The 21,655-nt window shown below is 41.7% G+C and overlaps 1 protein-coding gene across 3 annotated transcripts in view; it reads right to left on the bottom strand.

Moving 5' to 3' along the window:
* LOC118367173 (double-stranded RNA-specific editase 1-like) overlaps window positions 1-21,357 on the bottom strand; it is a 186,669-nt gene extending 165,312 nt beyond the window's left edge. For all 3 annotated transcript variants that reach the window (XM_035750284.2, XM_035750285.2, XM_035750286.2), the window contains exon 1: window positions 21,027-21,357. The gene's annotated coding sequence lies outside the window, so the exon portion shown is untranslated. The remainder of the gene's footprint in view (window positions 1-21,026) is intronic.
* Between the last annotated feature and the right edge of the window lie 298 nt (window positions 21,358-21,655).

Here is a 21,655-nt window from a genome sequence, read left to right as displayed (position 1 = left end):
AAGATCAGTGAAAGGTGCTAAAATATTGCATTCTCCTCCAGTGCTGCAAAGTAGTAACTTTAAAACACCACTAGATCTGCGACAAAGAAGCCGTTGTCCAGAGAGTCAAGCTTCGAGGCCCCGGTGGTGAAAATGGAGGGGATGGGTTGTTTGGTCTCCATGAAATTGACGCTCATTTAGCACCTTTCAATGATCTCTAGCTACGGCCAGCGCCGATTCGCCATCGCGTTAGGCTTGTTCAAATAAAAGCCAATTGTGCCTCCCGAGAGGCGCAGCGGTCTAAGGCAATGCGGTGCTTGAGGCATCACTACAGATCTGGTCCAGATCCGGCTATGTCGCAGCCGGCCGGCAACCCGGGAGACCCATGAGGCGACGCACAATTGGCCCAGTGTCGTCCTTGTCTCATCGCGCTCTAGCGACTCATGTGACGGGCCGGGCACATGCACGCTGACATGGTTGCCAGTTGTACAGTGTTTCCTCTGACACATTGATGCGGCTGACTTTCCGGGTTAAGCGAGTAGTGTGTCAAGAAGCAGTGTGGCATGGCAGGGTCGTGTTTCGGGGGATGTACTCTTCCGAGTCCGTACGGGAGTTCCAGCGTTGGGACAAGACTAACTGCCAATTGGATATGACGAAATTGGAGAGAACAAAGGGGGTAAAAAAACAAAATTAAAATAATAATGAAAATAGAGCCAACTGTGTGTGAAGATGTCAGAGACCAGGGGGAAGGGAATGAAGGCGACACCATAGGCCTTTGAGTTGATTATGTCAGCAAGGTCCATGCCTAGAATAAGACCTTCATATAGCCTTCATATAGTGCAATACTTTTGTCCAGAAACGTATGTTTTCATGGTTCCGGGCAAAGGTAGAGTATTGTCTGTCATTTGATATGTGTTTACGGAAAGGTTCCTTCTCTCCGATGGGCTCCGATCATTGCTAAAAAGGACAAACAAAAAAAGGTGCTTGGAGCCATCTTCCTTTCAACTAGACATGATACCTTTTAACATTTTACTTTACCATAGTTAACCGCTGGAGGAGAGAATTTGAGGCCGGTGCAGCTCAAGCTGAGAAAGCAACAATGGCATTTGTGAACCAAACTGGGCTCAGATATTAACATAACCTAGAAAACAAAGCCTCTTTCTGCAACAAACTACAGAGCGTACATGAAAGACCTGGGGAAAGAGGGGGCGGGGGGGCACTGTCAAACCCTTGAAACCAAAGCATAAGTAAACTCGGAGCAATAAAATCGATAAACGTTCTAAATCAGGCGGACAAGATATATCGGTAACGAAACAGGAGCCGGCTGCTCGTCCGCAACGCACTTCTCATTCTTCTGACAAGGTTTATTCTCCCCATTACATTATCACAGCCGATTCAGAAACAGTCTCTCCTCATTGTGACATGACCCCGAAAACACACAGACGGAGGGAGAGCAGCTGGCGAGCACCAAATAAACTGAAATGACACAGAGAAGCATCAGGATTGACCATCACAATAATATCCTTAAGACAGACAGACGTTATGGTATTTTGCCTGTAAGAAGCCAATTCATTACAGTCCCATTTTTAACACAAATAAACCTTGCCGACATGTGCACGAACGAGAGTTGGTGTGAACACACACACCATCGAAGAAATCCATTATTAATTAGTTTAGGCATGTTCAAAGCAACATCATAAGACTAATAAACATGTATTTTCAAAAGAACAGCCTATTTTGCACATGAAATCAATAGCTAGTGTTCAGAAAGTATTCATGCCTTGGCTTCTTCTACATTTTGTGGCATTACAGCCTGAATTCAAAATCATTTTATTCTCATTCATCCTCACACAGTTGTACATTTTTTGGCTCATACAGAAAATCTCATTTACGTACTGTAAGCATTCACACCCCCGAGTCAATACTTTGTAGAAGCACCTTTGGCAGTGATTACAGCTGTGTTTTCTTTTTTTCCACACATGGATTGTAAGTCTTGCCCATTATTATTTTCTTTCCTCTGACAAACAGATTGGATTGTGCAATCATTTTCAGCCCATTATTATTTCATTCAAAACTAACTGTGTTTTCGGTAAATTTCTTCAAACCTCTGACAAACAGATTGTTGATCATTGCTAGACAATCATTTTCAGGTTTTGCCATAGATTTTTTACATAGATTTCATTCAAAACTAACTGTGTTTTCGGTAAGCAACGCCATTGTAGATGTGGCTTTGTGTTTTAGGATATTGTCCTGCAGAAAGGTCAATTCATCTCCCAGTGTCTGGTGGAAAGCAGACAACCTGGTAATTAATAACTTCACTATGCTAGGGATTTGTTTCTGACAGGAGATGGTATAGGTCCAGCAAGATAGTTAACAAAATATACAGAGGGAGATTCAAGGAAACAAAAATCACATTGATCAAAAGTTCAAAAATCAAAAGTTTTAGGTCGGGGTAGGTCTCGGCTACTATGTAACAGCGAGTGAAAAACAGTCTTGTTACGATGCCTATCATGTTGGCAAAAATGTTCTGATCAGTGCTAATACATTAACCAACTAGACAATGTGATCATGAGCAGCACTCACCTCAACTTAGCTAACACGTCCACAGCCTATTTGTAGCATAACCAATATCCAAACGGAAGATTCTGTGAAAAGACTAAATCCAACATTAATTGATTTTATCAAGACAACTCGCCCACGCTTCTCTCAAAGCGGCACTAAATTGTTGACCAAACGCAGGTAAGCTATTGCTTCAAATGCATTATGACAAAATCGGATGACTTTGGGAGTTTCAATGAGCAACAATTTGATGCCTTCAGTTGCATTAGCCAACTTTGTTCCAATATTTTCTGTGATATTTACTCCCACAGTAATTCTTTATGGATCTGAGAAAATGTTTATTGACATTATGTAGGCTACTGATCCTTTTAGATAAATAAAAGCAATAAAGCATACCTAGGGTGTATTTAAAAAGAGATTACACATTGTTATTCCGTTTATTATGTACTGGAAAATGTTTTAGTCTCCATCAACCATCTCCCTGACCAACTTCCTCTGATCAAGCCATTACAAACGTTCCCTCTCCATCTTCGGGGGACACTCAAAGACTGCATCTGGGGAAGGGAAAGAGGATACCTAGTCAGTTGTACAACTGAATGCATTCAACCGAAATGTATATTTCGCTTTTAACCCAACCCCTCTGAATCAGAGAGGCGAGGGGGGCTGCCTTAAAGCAACGTTAATTTCAAAACAAATATTCCAGCCCAAAATCTACAAGCCTCTTTATGACTATAAATGGCATCGACTTGAAAAGCACCCAAAAACATTGAGAACATTACATTATCTGATGGCATGGCTGGTTTTGATTTTTAAAAATGCCTGCAATTCCAACCACTTAAAGTCATATGTTTGTAATTGTCCATTCAAAAACACAGGCAGTACATCCTTTTGCATATCACCTCAGGAATTGCAAACGGATGTGAGCCGACACGGGCTTTGGAATGTCTTGCACCGATAACGGAACATTTAAACTACCGAATCCCAGATTCCTCTTCTCTGACACAATTTTACCGGTTTAGGATCACCTACTATGTATGACGAGCACTCTGCCCTATCAGCAATAGAACAAGTAAATAAAAATATATCTACACATGCCCGACAAGGAAATTTAATGAGTTATTGAGATACATAGTCCCGTCTATCATGTCAGCAATACGAGTTTGTCCTGGAATGCGTCAAATTAGACGGAGGCTTTCTCCGCATTTTGATGGGTTTTTCCGGAAACATTTTCAAGACCTTTCTATCTAAAAAAAGGACCGATGAGCACCACCATGTACAGTTCATAGGAGTATGCAGTATTTACGCTACCGTCATTTTGCTGTGGCGCTGCTCCACAGCGAAATCATTGCCGCTAGAACAGTCCACATTTACTTTTCCTCTGCAAACAAAAACGAGCAATGAATTTAAAAATAATAATAATAATCTGGCAACCCCATAATAGTTTCTATTTATCTTGTCGGTTTGTTGTTTGTTCCACGCGAGATAAATATTCCTCGAGGCACATTCAAGTTATGGGTGCCATAGGGATGGAATCATGCATTCTGACAAGCAGTCAATGCACAACAATTCATGCAATTGCGAAAACAGACGTTTTAATGGCCTTTATTTTTTTTAAAGAGGGGGCTACAAGCATTCCATTCCTAATGTATGCATTTCTCAACTCCTAAATATGGGTGAACTGCACCATTTTAAACCCAGAGCTTTTAGCAGAAACAAGTTACAGCTCTGTAATTCACCATTAGTGCATAGGGGAGAAACAAGGGTCAATTGTAGGGTACCTTTGGGCAAAATGGGGTGGGGGAATGGTTGTTTAGGTTTCTGTCAGAAGAACAGGCGTGTTACCACAGGTAACACACACACACACACACACACACACACACACACACACACACACACACACACACACACACACAAAATGTATTTACTGTTTTATTCACATTTTCAAGTACTGGGTATAAATCATGATTTCCGATTCTTGCATAGATTATAATGGATGTGGGTGTAAAATACTTTTTTGAAGGTTGTACTGATTATGATGAGCTAATGCTAAGCTATTTGCCAGCCATGTGTGGCACTGTTAGTTTACATTATACAATGTATTCTGGGTGTCACGCAAATCTGTCAGACCAAAGATGTTATAACAGAATGAGGTGAGAGATGACTCACTAATCTTTCAAGTCAACATCCAGAGGTGAAAAGGGAAGTGAATGATGCTAAAGGACACACCTCCAACATTCATACTGGACCAACCAAATCTGGTCTTGTTTGGGGGCGGAGCTAGAAAAAGTACCGAAATATGCAAAAAGACGATGATACGTTTTGGGGAAATGTAGTGGGAGATTTGACCGTAATTCCATTACCAAAATTTGCATCTGCACAGTTCTCCAAGGAAATGTGTATGGTTGTATGGTTTGCTATACTTTCAAATCAATGTTTTTTTCCAAGCATAACTCTGTTACCGTGGAGTTACCCTACAGCATTTAACAATGTTTCAAAGTCACACCATGGCTTCCGTACAACAGCCAAAATGAGGATTCATAGACCCCAAAAAGCTCTGTGGTGTCATGAATCCGACACATTTTAGAAACAGATCAAATTAAAATGTTTCCCCTGAGTGAACAAAGTGCAGACACATGCCCTCCAGACCAGCATGTACCTGCCACTCGTTTTACAGAGAATGCTGCCATCCCCCCCCCATCCAGTCGGTGCAGCTTTGGAGTGAATTAGAGAGACACACCTGACCCTGGGATCGCTCAGCGTTATGAATGCATGGTGCCAGCGTTCCCGACCAGGTGGAATTCCAACTATTCCCGGACACAGCAGTCTTCCTACTTTTGAGGGGAGGGATGTGAGCAATCCCCATGGCAACCTCGAAATTCAACGTCCTGGATTTGGTTCCAAAGCAGAGGAATACGAGTCAATAATATTATGGAGAAGCTTCTGTTCATTCCTACTTCGTTTACCATTGTCCTCACTAATAGGCCAGGAATGGACGTACAGCAGGAAGCATAACAGTTGACAAGGTAGAATGTGGATGTAGGTAGAAGCTGCTTCTAACCACTGATACAGGGTCAGATTTTTCTCATCACTCTAATTACGCGTTTACAATTAGGGAAAGGGTCAACTGATCCTAGATCTAATCTGTGTATTACAGCAAACGTACCTCAGTCGAGCCTTGCACACCCCCCACTTGAGAAGCCACAAACATAACCAGCCATTCGCATACATTCACCCCTCTCCTAAACCCTTACGTCGGGGGCATTCCAACAGTCAGCCATACAGCACCAAAAGATTGTTTTCGTCTTTGTCTTGCTTCTTCTCTCCCCTCTATATATAGCCATATCACCAAGGGATTTACACAAGAGCCATGCAAGAGCACCGGAAGAGCACCGCCTTTTCATGTGACACAGTGAGTCATGACACCCGGCTGTGCATTCAGCCTGACACGAGCGGTGTTGGGAGAGCGATTCAGAGCACTCCTGGGCTCGGCTACAGTCGAAGGAGGCTGCCGTGGCTTATTGGCGACTCAACAGAGGGTCTCCTTTTCCCTCTCTCCCTCCATCTCCTTTCCTCTCTGCTCTCCCTACTCTCAATTTCCCTCCCCATCCTCTTCCCCTCCCTCCTATCCTGCCGCAGTCAAGAAATTAGGGCGCCATGACTTATGCAAGAACTGCGCTAAAGATGACGAGATGCCATGTTTACAACAGCATTACAAGGAAAAATTGCAGCAAAACTTGCTTTTGACTCACAGTACCTAAAGACATAGCTGAGGCTCACAGAAGGACCTTGAAGGCCATCCTTGCGCTGAGTGACATCTTAAGAGGGCTGACCTTTTTTCCTAAGCGTAACGTGACACGCGTCAGAGATGGAACCAAGATGGACTTGAGTAGATAGACATTGGGAGGATTTTGTAGGGAGTGAGAGAGGCATATATTATACACCACGTGTATAATAAAGACATATGTGAGTACAGGACGAGTCAACAACATTATGTGGGTACGCGTTAACAGAATCTGAGCTTTTTTTTTTTTTTTTAAAGGGGAGATTTTCACTGGATAGTTGCTTTAACAGAGTCAAATAGTGCACTGTTTAGAGTGGACAGAAGCCGACTTGAGAATTGACCAGCAGGCTGTGTGATTGTGGCTTGGCCTGTTTGTGTACAGATTGAGATAATAACTCAATTACATACCGAGCCCCAGACCGGCGGCAGATTACTGGCCAGAGATGACTGCTCTGTGGTGGTTATGTTGGGGAGATGAGATTGATTGATTGATTTGAACTGTATTACACACCGAGTAGAGCTGTGACTGTCTTGGAATTTAAGGTTAAGGTAATTGGCCAGGCCAATGTACAAGGGGTGAGGGGTGGGAGGGGGGGGGTCCAAAAAGGGGAGGTCACAATTCTGTTTGTACACTTGTTTACATGGATATGTTTCTTGATTTAAAAAAATAATAATATTTGAAACAAGCCATTACACTTTGTTATTATCATGGCATTCCATTGTTATTCAGGTTATTACTTATAATTATGTACCAACAAATGTAGAAAATGCCAGGTTGGAAAGGATCTGTTGCATTTTCGTATTGACAACATTAACAGAGTCAAAATAAAGATATGCCTACCTTTTCCTTTGCCTGTTGGCTTTTCTACATATAAAAACATTAAACAAAAGAGGGGATTTTTTTTAAGACTAAAAAAATGTAACCTAAGCACTTTGACAGTAGGCCTTCTACAAGATTAAATCATGACAGGAGCGTTTGATTCTTAAAGAGATTGAGTCCAGACAGGCTACTTTAGGAAACGTTCTAATTGAACGTAGGCCTTTTGAGAGAATCCGGAAACTCACACACGCATACCCCCGTAAAAGCACCCGTCAAACAAAGCCACCAGCGTATGTCAGACACGAGCAAATGTGTCTCCGTTCCTTAATTAACCTTGTTTAAAAAAAATGTAAAATGTTTCCGAAAGTAGGCTATAAGATGACTTGACAAGGAAAGTATGAAGGGGACAGCTATGCTATAGTATGAATATGAGATGCACAAATCCATATCCAATTTATCAGTGACGCTGATTATCGAGGGGGAGAGTTTTGGAAAGATTTTTCAAACACTGAGGAACTATTATAATTTTAAATTAATGTATATGAAAAATAAAACATCTTTAAAAAAAAAGGACTTTGTTAGCTTACATTGAGGTGGGGGGGGGGGGGGGGGTGACAGAAACACGACGGCGCACTTTCCTACATTTGACATTTGCAAGAAGGCTGGGTACTTGCTCAGGCGCGTGTGCGCACACTCAGTCAACATAAACAGAAGAAACAAATATGCTCATTGCTCACATGACCGCGTAAATGGCATAAAATAAACCAGAACTTGCTTTTCATAAGTGTAGCATGTTTTGAACTCTGCAAACAATGTTTCCAGTCCTAGAATGAGAAGGTAAATTGTTCTAATTAAAGCTGCAATATGTAACTTCTGGGGCCAAATTCACATAGATCTGTAACACATTTCCGTCATTGAAAGCAGGTCTAAGAAGAGGTAGATCTGTTTTATGTGCACTATATCTATGCTTAAGATTCATTTTTGCATCTTTTACTTTCAGTTTGGTACACCAGCTTCAAAACATCTGAAAATAAAATAGTCTCCTCGTGGATTGCAATGTAATCGGCCATAATCGGCATCCAAAAAGGCCAATTATCAATTGAAAATCGCCCCTAATTAAAATCGGTCAAGCTCTAAATTGAACCGAATATCGGTCAATTAGGGGCTGACATTTTGTTTAATTGCTTCGCACTACCAGTCTCAAGAGTGGAGGAAATGGCCAGATGCTTAGTACAGCCTGCAGTGTGGCCAGCAAAGCCCGGTGCGGGACGGTGAGAAAAGCAGACTCCGTAGAAGCATGTTGGTATGAAGGAGAGAGGAAGAATAAGCACAAGTCTCAGATAACTTGGAGGAGCACTGTGTGTGGGCAGGCAGGGATCCTTTGAAACCGAATGCCCAGACATGACAAGCATGTTTTCACAGCTTCTCTATGAATCCTGCATTATTCATGGATCTGGCTCCTCATCCATCGAGCATACATGTACCGCCACATCACGACAGCAGCTGTGTTAGCAGGGTGGCATGCACACACACGATGGTGACAAGGTGTGTGTGGTTATTTCAGTCTGCTCAGAACTGCCCGGGAAGCGGCGCAGAAGCTGTGCCGACAGACATGTCGGCAGAACTAGTCTTAACCTGGGGTGATGTAGCTTTCCACACAGCGTGCCTGAAATCCACTGAGAGTGCTGTACAGGGTATGACAGGTAGTCATATCGAGAGAGGGGAGTATATGCTTTGCTCTCCATGTATACAATAAGTTCGTATTTGAGGGCTGTACTACAATGTAAAGGTCTGACAGGTAAACACTGTGTCGTATGACTCAGACGGACCCCGGGATGGAAGTTGTCCTTTGGCACAGATCTGGGATAAGCTTATCATCCCTATACCATTAGAAGGGAAAAGTTCAAAATTGACTTTAGATCTAGGGGGCAATTTCATACTACACCACCGACCAACAGGGACAAAAACATAGGACAGAATAGGAAGGCCTATGTCATAGCCAAGAAAGTATGAACTAATAGCCTACCGTAAAACTTCAATTAAAACAGTCTCAAATAGCCGCGGGTCCCTTAATACCCGGGCAAACTGCACACATTTCAGCAAATAAAACATCAGTTTTAAATAAACACCAGTCTAATTGAATTGTTTATGTGGTTACCATGAATTGTTTGAGGTTTAATAGTTTGATTTGTTACTTTAATAGTTTGATTTGTTACATTAAATAATTTAGTAATGCCTCCAAAAATGGCAATCATCCGTTTTTAATCGCCATTAAGAAACCTCTAGCAATTGGCTGCTAACAGCTGAGAAATCATTGGGTCGCCTTTTAGTGGCAAAGGTAAGAATTGCCGAAAATGCACTGTCAAAGAGAATAAGTATTTTGTCAAGGATGATAATACATTAGTGCAGGAAATTTTAAAAAATGTATTAAAAAAATGCTGTAAACTTATGTTTGAAATTTGAAAAAGTATTATACTAGGGGGCAGTATATTGATGTTTGGATGAAAAACATACCCAAATGAAACTGCCTATTTCTCAGGCCCAGAAACTAGAATATGCATATAATTGTCAGATTAGGATAGAAAACACTAAAGTTTCCCAAAAATATTGTCAGTGAGTATAACATAACTGATATTGCAGGCGAAAACCTGAGGAAAATCCAAAGAGGAAGTGCCTTCTATTTTGAAAGCTCCCTGTTCCATTGCATGCCATCCCTCCATTTAAAGGGATATCAACCAGATTCCTTTCCCTATGGCTTCCACATAGTCTGAACAGTCTTTAGACAGAGTTTCAGGCTTTTGGAAAAAAAAAAAGGCTTTCTGAAAAATTAGCGAGAAAGATCACATCGCGTCAGTGGATGGCTGGGTGCCAGCAGCGTTTTGCATACGCGAGCAGCTTGGAGTAGACATTTTCTCTCCTATTGAAAATGCTACGGTCCGGTTGAAATATTATTTATTGTAAAAACAACCTGAGGATTGATTATAAAAAATGTTTGACATGTTTCTACCAACTTTACGGATACTATTTAGAATTTGTCTGCCCCGTCGTGACTGCTCGAGCCTGTGGATTTCTGAACATAACGCACCAACTAAATAGAGGTATTTTGGATATAAAAATAATCTTTATGGAACAAAAGGAACATTTATTGTGTAACTGGGAGTCTCGTGAGTGCAAACATCCGAAGATCAAAGGGAAGCAATTCATTTTATTGCTTTTCTGATTTGTGATCAATCTAATTTGCTGCTAGCTGTTTGTAATGTTTTGTCTGCTGAGAGAGATGTCCTTAAATAAACGCTTGGTTTGCTTTCGCCGAAAAGCTTTTTTGAAATCTGACACGCCAGGTGGATTAACAACAAGCTACGCTGTGTTTTGCTATATTGCACTTGTGATGAAACTGAAAATTAAATACTTTTAGTAATTTAATTTGGCGCTCTGCAATTCAGCGGATGTTGATGAAAATGGTCCCGCTAACGGGATGGGTGCGCCCAGAGGTTTATGTAATAAACGCCTGGCTCAAATAGAAGCCTCTAAGAGCGTGTTGTGTTCAGTGATATCAAATAAACGCCTGGGCTATTAATTGAAGTTTGACGGTAGATATCATTATGATTTTTTTTAAAGAGGGACCAGAGGGGTGGGGGAGAGAGGAAGGGTGAGGACTTGCCTACCATACCCTCAGATGTTTCCCTATGGCGGTTGGTATTGATCGCCTAACCACCTGGCTCAGAGTTGTGGTGACCTGGGTGTCACAGCCATTAACTGCTGACCGCCTGCTGAGCGCGTCATTTGGCAGTGACGATGGACGTCGCCGGGTTGAGCCAAAAATCTTATGCAAAGCATATTAGCTCTGCGTGTGCGCGTCAGGGGGCTCGTTCATGTGGAAGGAGTGGTGAACAGCAAAGGCGCGGACCAATCAAATCTTATTGGTTACATATACATATTTAGCAGATGTTATTGCGGGTGTAGCGAAATGCAAGGCAAGCCAGGAGAGTCGAAGTTAAAAGGCAACCATGAAGCCCCGGTTCAGTCCAACTAAAAATGGACCATCCAGCAACAAAAATACACATCCTTCTGTGAAATTCCATCTGGGAGACAACAGGTTGATTTACAAGACATAAAGAGCACCTTTTTTGTGTGTGTGGTGGTAGATCAGCTTTAATATTGCAGATAGATTGTGGCTTCTATTAATGTAATTGTCTGCATAATTTCCAATCCCACATATGTTTTTTTTTTTTTTTTGGGGGGGCGGGGGGATATATATATTACTTGAAATATATATGTTTACTGGTTGCTCAGGAGGGAAAGGAGAAGTCAGATCAATGGAAGACATTTGACTTTGTGGAAACTACTGGAGATTCAGATAAAGGAGGGTATAAGAGCAAGTGTTGCCTGAGGATTGTGTGCCAAATAGTTGCTGCTAGACTACAATTTATTTTCTGGTCATTTGGAACAGTGTAAACACGCTCTGGATAAGAGCGTCTGCTAAATGACTTAAATGTAAATGTTTGTAAATGTATATATATATTAGAGGTCGACCGATTAATCGGAATGGCCGATTTCAAGTTTTCACAACAATCGGAAATCTCTCTCGTTGCACTCCACGAGGGGACTGCCTGTTACGCAAATGCAGTAAGCCAAGGTAAGATGCTAGCTAGCATAAAACTTATCTTGTAAAAAACAATCAATCATAATCACTAGTTAACTACACATGGTTGATGATATTACTAGATATTATCTTGCGTGTCCTGCGTTGCATATAATCTGACTGAGCATACAAGCATACAAGTATCTAAGTATCCAACTGGGTGGTGGTAGGCAGAAGCAGGCGCGTAAACATTCTTTCAAACAGCACTTTCGTGCATTTTGCCAGCAGCTCTTCATTGTGCGTCAAGCATTGCGCTGTTTATGAATTCAAGCCTATCAACTCCCCAGATGAGGCTGGTGTAACCGAAGTGAAATGGCTAGCTAGTTAGCGCGTGCTAATAGCATTTGAAACATCACTCGCTCTGAGCCGTCTAGTAGTTATTCCCCTTGCTCTACATGGGTAACGCTGCTTCGATGGTGGCTGCTGTCGTGGTGTTGCTGGTTTGAGCCCAGGGAGGAGCGAGGAGAGAGACGGAAGCTATACTGTTACACTGGCAATAATAAAGTGCCTATAAGAACATCCAATAGTCAAAGGTTAATGAAATACGGTATAGAGGGAAATAGTCCTATAATTCCTATAACTACAACCTAAAACTTCTTACCTGGGAATATTGAAGACTCATGTTAAAAAGGAACCACCAGCTTTCATATGTTCTCATGTTCTGAGCAAGGAACTGAAACGTTAGCTTTCTTACATAGCACATATTGCACTTTTACTTTCTTCTCCAACACTTTGTTTTTGCATTATTTAAACCAAATTGAACACGTTTCATTATTTACTTGAAGCTAAATTGATTTTATTGATGTATTATATTAAGTTAAAATAATTGTTCATTCAGTATTGTTGTAATTGTCATTATTACAAATAAAAATCGGCATCTGCTTTTTTTGGTCCTCCAATAATCAGTGTTGAAAAATCATAATCGGTCGACCTCTAATATATATTTATAATCCCTTTATTACAGCAGACTAGAAACAGTTGCATGCATTCGTGAATTGCAGTTGATTCATTGTTTAGGCTAATTATTCAAAGCTTTCTTTGTTAATTTTAAAAACAAAAATCCTTGATTGCATTTCGAAAGCATGAATGTCTCGTATGTTGTGCGATGGCATGGACGAATTAACAGTAGCCTACATATTGAAATATAGGCCTCGCTAAGTTACAATATTAAGACGAAACAGGACGCGCTCTTAAGCCTACAGCGCAATGGTGGTTATACTAGAATACTAATGTTGACATTACTTATTATTATAATGATCATTCTAACTGTAATAATGAGAGTATAGGAGCAAGCGCTGTGCATATTGTGTGTAACAAACAGGTGCTGTTAGATTACTATATCATTTTTACTGCCTGTTCAGAACAGTGTAAACACTAAATAAAATTAAAGTATTAAGTCTGTTCTAAATGAGAATTAAAATAACAGTAACACCTTTATTACAGCATGTGAAATTAATGTATACGACATTTTGCCGTTGCATGAGGCACGGTGCTCACAGAATCAGTAGGCTATTGAGTGTTTGTTTAAAACAGGCAACAGAAGCAAGACCTGTCTTAAATCTGTAAATATAAACAGATGATTTATAAAGCCAGGCACATTTAACAGTTAGGCTATTGATTATAGACCTAATTAAAGTTGGTTTCCACTCTACTCAAATTTCTTAGACAATTAGGCAAAGGCAGGCAAAGGCTGTTCCCTTGTCTCTGCTGCCTGACGCCACGTTGTTCTCAATATGCTGGTTAACTTTGCTGTTATGCACATTGCAACATGGAGGGGAAAAGCGCTAATTCTATGGCGCACTGAAGATTATGTTTCAGAACCGCGGACAGCAACTGTATCAAACACAGGATAAATCACATTTGTTTGAAAATATTAGATTACATAGTGTTGCACCATTATTTTTGCATAATATAACCATATAAAATGTCTGTATCAAATGTCTTAAGAGTGATGGACTGTGTTATCCCAGTGGCCTCCGCAATGTCCACTGAGAAAGGAGCATCAGACTGGTGTCTTGAGCACCATGACTCCTAGCTGCCACATACAATTTTCTATTGTGCCATTTCACAAAAGCTCCGAACCCATCTATTCTCATAGTTTCTACAGATAAAGATAAACGGCGCAATTATTCTACTATTGAATAATTGACTACGACTTTTCAGAATCACCCAGAAGTGCCAGCTGCATAGTTAGCTACAGGTAAATGTTGCAATTATTCAGCCATTCCTGAACCTGCGACCAAAGACGAGCCACATATGGACAGTACCAACAAACAATACCAACAAACAAAAAAAGTTATCTATTGACTTTGTCTCTTCACAGCAAAAATCTGCAGAGTTGGGATGGTTGTATCCCCCCCCACACACACACACACACACACACACACACACACACACACACACACACATTCTATTGGTTGCAAGAATGTTGAATAATAATTCTTAATAATAATAATAATCTACGTTTTGAATCCGCCGTCGTTTTATGTATCAGTTCATAAAACATGTGCCATGGAATCGGTACATCGAATATTTCCTCCAAACTATTTTGCCATCTGTATGGAAACCTGTATTGTCAGTAAATTTAACAAACAAAATTAATGTTTGGCAATACCAAAATGTTTATTTATTTTTATATATGGGTAACTTGGGTGAAAAACTAGGCAGTGGAACAGAGGGCTCTCGATGGCGGTGGAGTGACCCTGTGTGCGTGTGCCAATGCACTTTGATGTTGCAGTGAGTAGCTGACGCTAACCACGTCTGTCGTGTGCGTTAGCCCTTTCCCCCTTGTCCTCTGAACGTCCATCTTCAGTGGATGTTAGAGGTTACGAAACCGCTTGCATAAGAAAGGACATGTCAAGAAGGGCCCTTGCTATACCACAGGGACCCAACACACACATACACAGTTATTTGTTCTAATCTCTGGAGGGCTTTCTCTTGTCTCTTGCTTAAAAATAATGATGCAACTAAGTCTCAACATCCAAATGTATTCAGCATGAATGGCTACAACCTGCAGCTTCCTGCCCTGCAAAATTTGGCGATCGGGGAGATGGGACGGCACTAATGCGCCCTCCGGGGAGCGCAGGATGGGGTCCCGTCGAGCCCAGCCTAACCCCAACTGCAACTACCCCCCTCCGCACTGACAACGGGCCTTTAAAACATGTTCCTCCCTCCCCGGGACACACACTGCAGCGCAATTAGACTACCTCTACACACACAAATGCCCCCAGACCCACCGAAAATCCAATACTTCCAGCCCAGTAAATTCTCTCTTCAAACCAAACCACTGCATTTAATTTCCGTTTGAGTCACCCCTTTACCCAAACAAAACACACCACCAATGAGCAATCCAAGAGTCAATGGCTTCAGCTTAGATGACATGTGAGGCAACTGTAGCTGTACACAAACGGTGACTTGTTTGTGTGGTCTGCTTAAAAGTTGGATGGTTCTGGTTGTCGGACACATGGTAATGTTAACCAGCAACCAGATTAACTTATTGAACTGTTCAGATCCTGTGCCATATTTGAGCATACACACTCCCTTTACCTATAAACCAGCTTTTTCCCCAGAAGGGCAGATTTTCTTTTAGGGCCACTTACCGCCCTGTGACCCAATTAGGTTTCAGTCATATGAGAGGTTATTGCTCCGTTATGAATTCCCCTCAGTCACCCCTGCAGGAGAAGAAAAAAACAGCAACACCGGCAGCATTCAGATCCAGCTAAAACCAGCCCCCGAGAGAATGAAACGGATCCCCTCGATCACGTGAAGAGATTTCATTAAGCCTCAATGCTTATTTTCCTCATTAGAAACTCAAAGGAAACATTTATCTTGTTATTTGTCGAGATCGAGAGATTTATATTTGTTTTATTTAATTTTTTTTTTTTTACACTCGGTGGAATGAAGAGTGTAAATTCAAACCTGAAGTGCAGTGGGGATGAGTGCCTTTATCAATGTTCTCCCAGAACCTTTAAAAAAAAATATATATATATATATACACAAAAGGCATAATACGTCATCTGAGATTTCTTACGACTGAAGCAAGGCGATTCATTTTGGCTCCTTCTTCCCCGCTCCAGAGGAATTTCCTTCGAGATGTCCTTTTTCCAAACCCAGTTCACTTCAATCGACTTGGAATAGTACGGGGTTTCTTCTAACAAATGGATATGCCACACTAGAACTGATAAACCCATACCAGAGCAGAGGCTTGCAGATATAAAGAAAACCAAAACACACAGCCTTGCAAGTGTGACAATGAGGCCCTGCCTTGCTTCATTCTAAGGCTCATTATTTCTGTGCTTCATACCATTAAATCAAATGATTTTGTTGGGCAGGGCCTCTTAATAAGGGTGCATTGCCCCACGCACATTTTATGCCATTCAAATTAGTGCTGGTAGCTTTCACTACACCAAAAAGTAAACTGCCAGGTGAGAGTGCCTCTTGCCTTGCTCATTTGAGGTCTCTGCAGGCCCATTTGCCTCGAGGCCATCGTTGTGTCCCTGCACTGGCTCTCCTGATGTACCAAATAAAGCATATGCTAGTCATAGATATCCCGAACACTGAAATGACGTTATGTTAAGCCGAAGGCCTAAGTCATGTTATGAAAACGGATCTTCAGAGGCATTTCTGTGTCGTGAAAGTGTTCCAATATTTGTCTTATTCGCATAGAACGGTTAAATGGAAATGGTCTCGCCGTATAGCCAGGGTGAAAGAATAATAAAAGGATACCCGCACCACAAAGGGGGGTATTTTTTTTGACACTGGCGGACACATGCGAGACAGGAAGGTCATCCATACCCTAAACACCAGATCGATTGACAGGCCCCCTGTCATTATGGTTACGGAAACATAGGCCAACCTAATGAACAAACACAAACTAATCAAAAGCACTGCTCGTTATGGGTTCAAAACAAACGACACCTTCAAAATTAGAAAATAGCAGAACTTTAGACTAAATGAAACACCTGATACTTGATTCTGGGGGGGGTCAAAGGCGAACCATTCCACCAATCGCTGAAACTCTATGGCAAAGCTAATTTTCCAGGATGTTTGTCGAAAGTCATCATTGACGGCACGTTCATGTATGAACGTTTTGCCTTTTTGCGGCTGAACCATGTGGCTGCAGCATCAGTAACTTTGTGCTTGCCATGAACTTCTCACTTCTGGTGTTGTCGATGAACAATGTGCCATGTCATGCCTTCAACAGATCTCAAAAGAAAACAGTGTGGCTTTCCGAGGTCATGTGGTGATCAACTTAAACTCTAAATGACTACCAATAAGAGAAAAACCAGCCACATTCCAGTAGAGGAATGATATTCATCCACAGTTTGGATGAAAGATCACTGGTGGAAGTGTAAAGGGTTATTGGAAAGAACGTGAAAAGGTTTGTCAACAGTCAGCAAGAAATCAGGGTTCTCGTCTCTCTGGCTTTCTTGAAAATAAAGCCTGACTGTAAACCCGAAAATAACAAGGACAAGGCCAGTGACCTTTTATGGTTGAAATGAGCATAGCCAGGCCACCATAATGCCCCGTTTACATCGTGATGCATTTCAGTAGTCTGCACGTCATCTTCGCGGAATATCGTTCCGCTACTGGATGGAGAGCCTTAAGGTTTCACACTGCAAGACAAGATGGAGGAGAGGCTAATCTCTCGTCAGCGATAGCATTCATGACCTTTTCATTAAATAATATGACCTTTGCGTTCAAGAAGAAGAAACATTGTTTCAGGTGACAAAACATGTTTTGTTTAGTTACTTTTGTCAACAGAGCTTGGTGCTTATTATCTAATGTATTAGGTAACGAAATCCAACTTCTTGGATATGATGTATAAAAATTGTGTTTGTCATGGTAAAATGTATTTTATAACACAAGGAAGTGAAATTTAATCACCAAAGTGCGTTTTCACCCACTCTGGGCGGTGGGTGGACACCCTATACACAGTGTACAAAACATGAACACCTGACCAGTTGAATCCAGGTAAAATCTATGATCCCTTATTGATGTCACATGTTAAATCCATTTCAAATCAGCATAGATGAAGGGGAGGAGACAGGTTAAATAAGGATTTTAAAGCCGTGAGACAATTGAGACGGATTGTGTGTGTGCCATTTAGAGGGTGAATGGGCAGGACAAAAGATTTAACTGCCTTTGAACGGGGTAGGTCCCGGGCACACCGGTTTGTATCAAGAACTGCAACGCTGCTGGGTTATTCCACACTCAACAGTTTCCTGTGTGTATCAAGAATGGTCCATCACCCAAAGACCATCCAGGCAACTTGATACAACTGTAGGAAGCATTGGAGTCAACATGGGCCAGCATTCCTGTGGAACGCTTGACACTTTGTAGAGTCCATGCCAGACAAATTGAGGCTGTTCTGAGGAGAATAGGGTGGTGATACTCAATATCAGGAAGGTGTTCTTAATGTTTTGTACACACAGTCTAATATAAATTGACTTAACTGCCAATGTGTATTATTTAAAACCTCTTGCTCCTACCTGGCACGCAGGCGTCCCATCTAGAGCTCTGGAAATGCAAATGCGCTACGCTAAATGCTAATAGTATTAGTTAAAACTCAAACGTTCATTAAAATACACATGCAGGGTATTGAATTAAAGCTACACTCGTTGTGAATCCAGGCAACAAGTCAGATTTTTAAAATGCTTTTCGGCGAAAGCATGAGAAGCTATTATCTGATAGCATGTAACACCCCAAAAGACCCGCAGGGGACGTAAACAAAATAATTAGCATAGTCGTCGCTACACAAACCGCACAAATAAAATATAAAACATTCATTACCTTTGACCATGTTCTTTGTTGGCACTCCTAGATGTCCCATAATCACTATTGGGTCTTTTTTTCCATTAAATCGGTCCATATATAGCCTAGATATCGATCTATGAAGACTGTGTGATAAACGGAAAAAAATAGCGTTTCATAACGTAACGTCATTTTTTAAATTCAAAAACTCGACGATAAACTTTCACAAAACACTTCAAAATACTTTTGTAATGCAACTTTAGGTATTAGTACACGTTAATAAGCGATAAAATTCATCAGGAGGCGAGGTCAATTCTATAGGTGTCTGTCTCGAAAAAATGTCTTGGAGAGAGCTCGACCAAAACATCCGGTCGGAGACCGGAGGGAATCGATTCTCTTGATTCGGTTATACCAAGAATCAATTGCGAATCAAATGACAAGACTCTAGACAACGCGTGGAAGCTGTAGGCACTGCAACCTCGGCCTCATTTAATTCGGTTCACTTTGAACAATTCCTTGAAGTCGCGGATGGATATTTATTTCCATTTTCAGTGATCAGATTTTCATGCACTTTTCGATGAAACGCACGTTCTGTTATAGTCACAGCCGTGATTTAACCAGTTTTATAAAAGTCTGAGTGTTTTCTATCCACACATACTAATCATATGCATATACTATATTCCTGGCCTGAGTAGCAGGGCTGAAATGTTGCGCGATTTTTAACAGAATGTTCGAAAAAGTAGAGGGTCGACTTAATAGGATTTACATTACTATTGAAAATAGTACTCACTTGTAGGAATGGGTAATTGTTTACAAGTTGCTAGCTATCCCATAAAGCCTTTGCCAAAAACATAATATGTTAATCTTGTTCTGTGGTAGGGTAACTTCCTGTTCTATTGGCTGACTCTGGCTACACTACAGATGACGCAAAGTTTGAAAAGACTCAAAGTATGCGGCATCCGTTTTGCAACGGAGGCTCGAACCACAGGGGGGGGGGGGCTGATAAACCATGCCGTTGTGGACGTGCCCATTGAAACGAATGGCATCTGGCACAGACGGACTGCTCAGATGTAATGTGAATAGGGCATAAGGCTACTAATGTAGCAATCATTTAATGCATCTGAAATCACATCATAGTCCTCGGGAGTACGGAGTGCTGACTGAAAGCGCCAGGGTCCGGGGCGGGCGAGTGAATGAGTGACAGCTGATGTAATGTGCTTGAGCAGCGGAGGCGGCTGCTGCCTGCTTCCTATCAGCCACTACGGGGTTAACGGAGGCCCTCACTCTTGGTGGTGACGCTGAGCAGCCATTCGTTTGCCTCCGGGAGCTCCCCCTCCGCTGCAACACGCCAATAAAAGAGGTAGAGCGGAAGCTAAATGAAATGGTCCAGCAAAAGTGTCCTGGGCACCGGTTTGGCAAGGTATCCATGGCTCAGAGCCTATGCACCCTCTAAGCATGAAAAACTGTCACAACAGCAATTAGTACCTGGCGACAGCAAATGTAATGAGATGAAGTGTAGGTCGATGAGGACCAGCCCACCTAAGAGTGTTTAGTAGAACAACACTGTTTGGACATGATGATTGACTCTTGTGCTGAATATGGCATCAGTGGTGTGTTTGCTGACACCCTATCAACTGATATTGATAGTGTATGTGATTGCAGTAGGCAGCCCTCATGGATTACTTACAGCATCATCTTTCCAACTTCAATTTGGCAGACTACTCATTCTGTGGGATTAGGGGTTGCCTACATCTACTTTTCCCCCCATTGCCCCAATAAATTGGTTAACTATTCAATGTCTACTTCAAGCACCCATTTGTCCCAAGCAGTCAACAAGCCTATTGAATTCAAAAAGAAAACCTAACATTTCTTGAACCAACACAGTAGCATAAATCGTAGGCTATACATGATTCAGTTACATCACATGGTTAAGCACAACGATCGATGCACAACTATGATTTGTAAATGCAATGTAACCAACCACATTCCAATTTGGTGCTTTCGTTTTATTCATAGATTAGACATTTCAAAATGTAACCAATTTTGTTCAAAGGCCATGACTGTGGCTTTTGAAAAGCTCTATTATACAGGTCATATTCTGATGGCTTGGTACTTTACTTCTTAGATGAAATCTAGAGACAATCAACATTTTTCATCAATTCTCACCAAGCGAACTGTCCAAATGACTAACATAACGCTGAACTGAACAACCATGCATTCTGTCAACTAATCGTGCCCCCTCTACCCAAAACGTTACAATGCATCCCTTTCATCAAACTCCGGCTCGCACATGCGGTCTGCCTACTATATTCGCAACTGGCTAGCAGGCAGTCGAAAATGACACTGCCGTTGACTCGGGAAAGATAACTCAAGAGCCATGTTTGCACGCGATCTAGAAGAAAATATTACATAAACACACCCGGAACCCAAGCAAAATAGCCTGTGTTTTCATCCATAACATCCGTCAAAACTGATACGCCGTCAATACTCACAGTATGTGTCGCAATTTAAAAGGGAAGCTTGCAGAACCGTAGAAAGAGGTGGTCGTCCTCCGTTCAATGTAAAAGCGCAGACCGCCTCCTGTCCTCTGTTTTATGGGTTGCTGGAGCTGAATGAATTGGCGAGAAGGCGCCGCTCGTACAGTTGCACTCACCGCAATACAGACGAACTGCGGCCTAGCCTACTCTCGCGGTATCCGTCCGGGGAAGCAAGCAACGTGGAAGGATATTGGATTTTCATTGGATGCCCAGGCTACCGAGACTGGATACTAAATTTGACAGGTCTGATTGGACAAACTCTTGAAGGAGGCTGAAAATATATGAGCACCGATTGGGTGATACACTTCATTGAGGAGGTTCGATTAAGCTCAACCGCGGTGCACCGTGTTGTGGCCCGTAACTGTGAATGTGTGAAAGCGGCGCCCTTTTCAAATCGAACAGTAATCTGCGCCGCTCGTTCATGTCATCGACAAGGCAGCGTGATTCATCGTTCATAAACATAACATAACATAAACAACATCTCTTTTGCATAATATACAGTATATGTTCGAAAACTAGTTTTCATTGTGAAGGCAGATCCCTTTGTCATGCGAAAACACAGAATCCTACTCGTTACTCAACAT

The sequence above is a fragment of the Oncorhynchus keta genome, chromosome 34, assembly GCF_023373465.1.
Source record: "Oncorhynchus keta strain PuntledgeMale-10-30-2019 chromosome 34, Oket_V2, whole genome shotgun sequence".
Taxonomy (NCBI): domain Eukaryota; kingdom Metazoa; phylum Chordata; class Actinopteri; order Salmoniformes; family Salmonidae; genus Oncorhynchus; species Oncorhynchus keta.
This window is presented reverse-complemented; position numbering and strand designations above follow the sequence as displayed.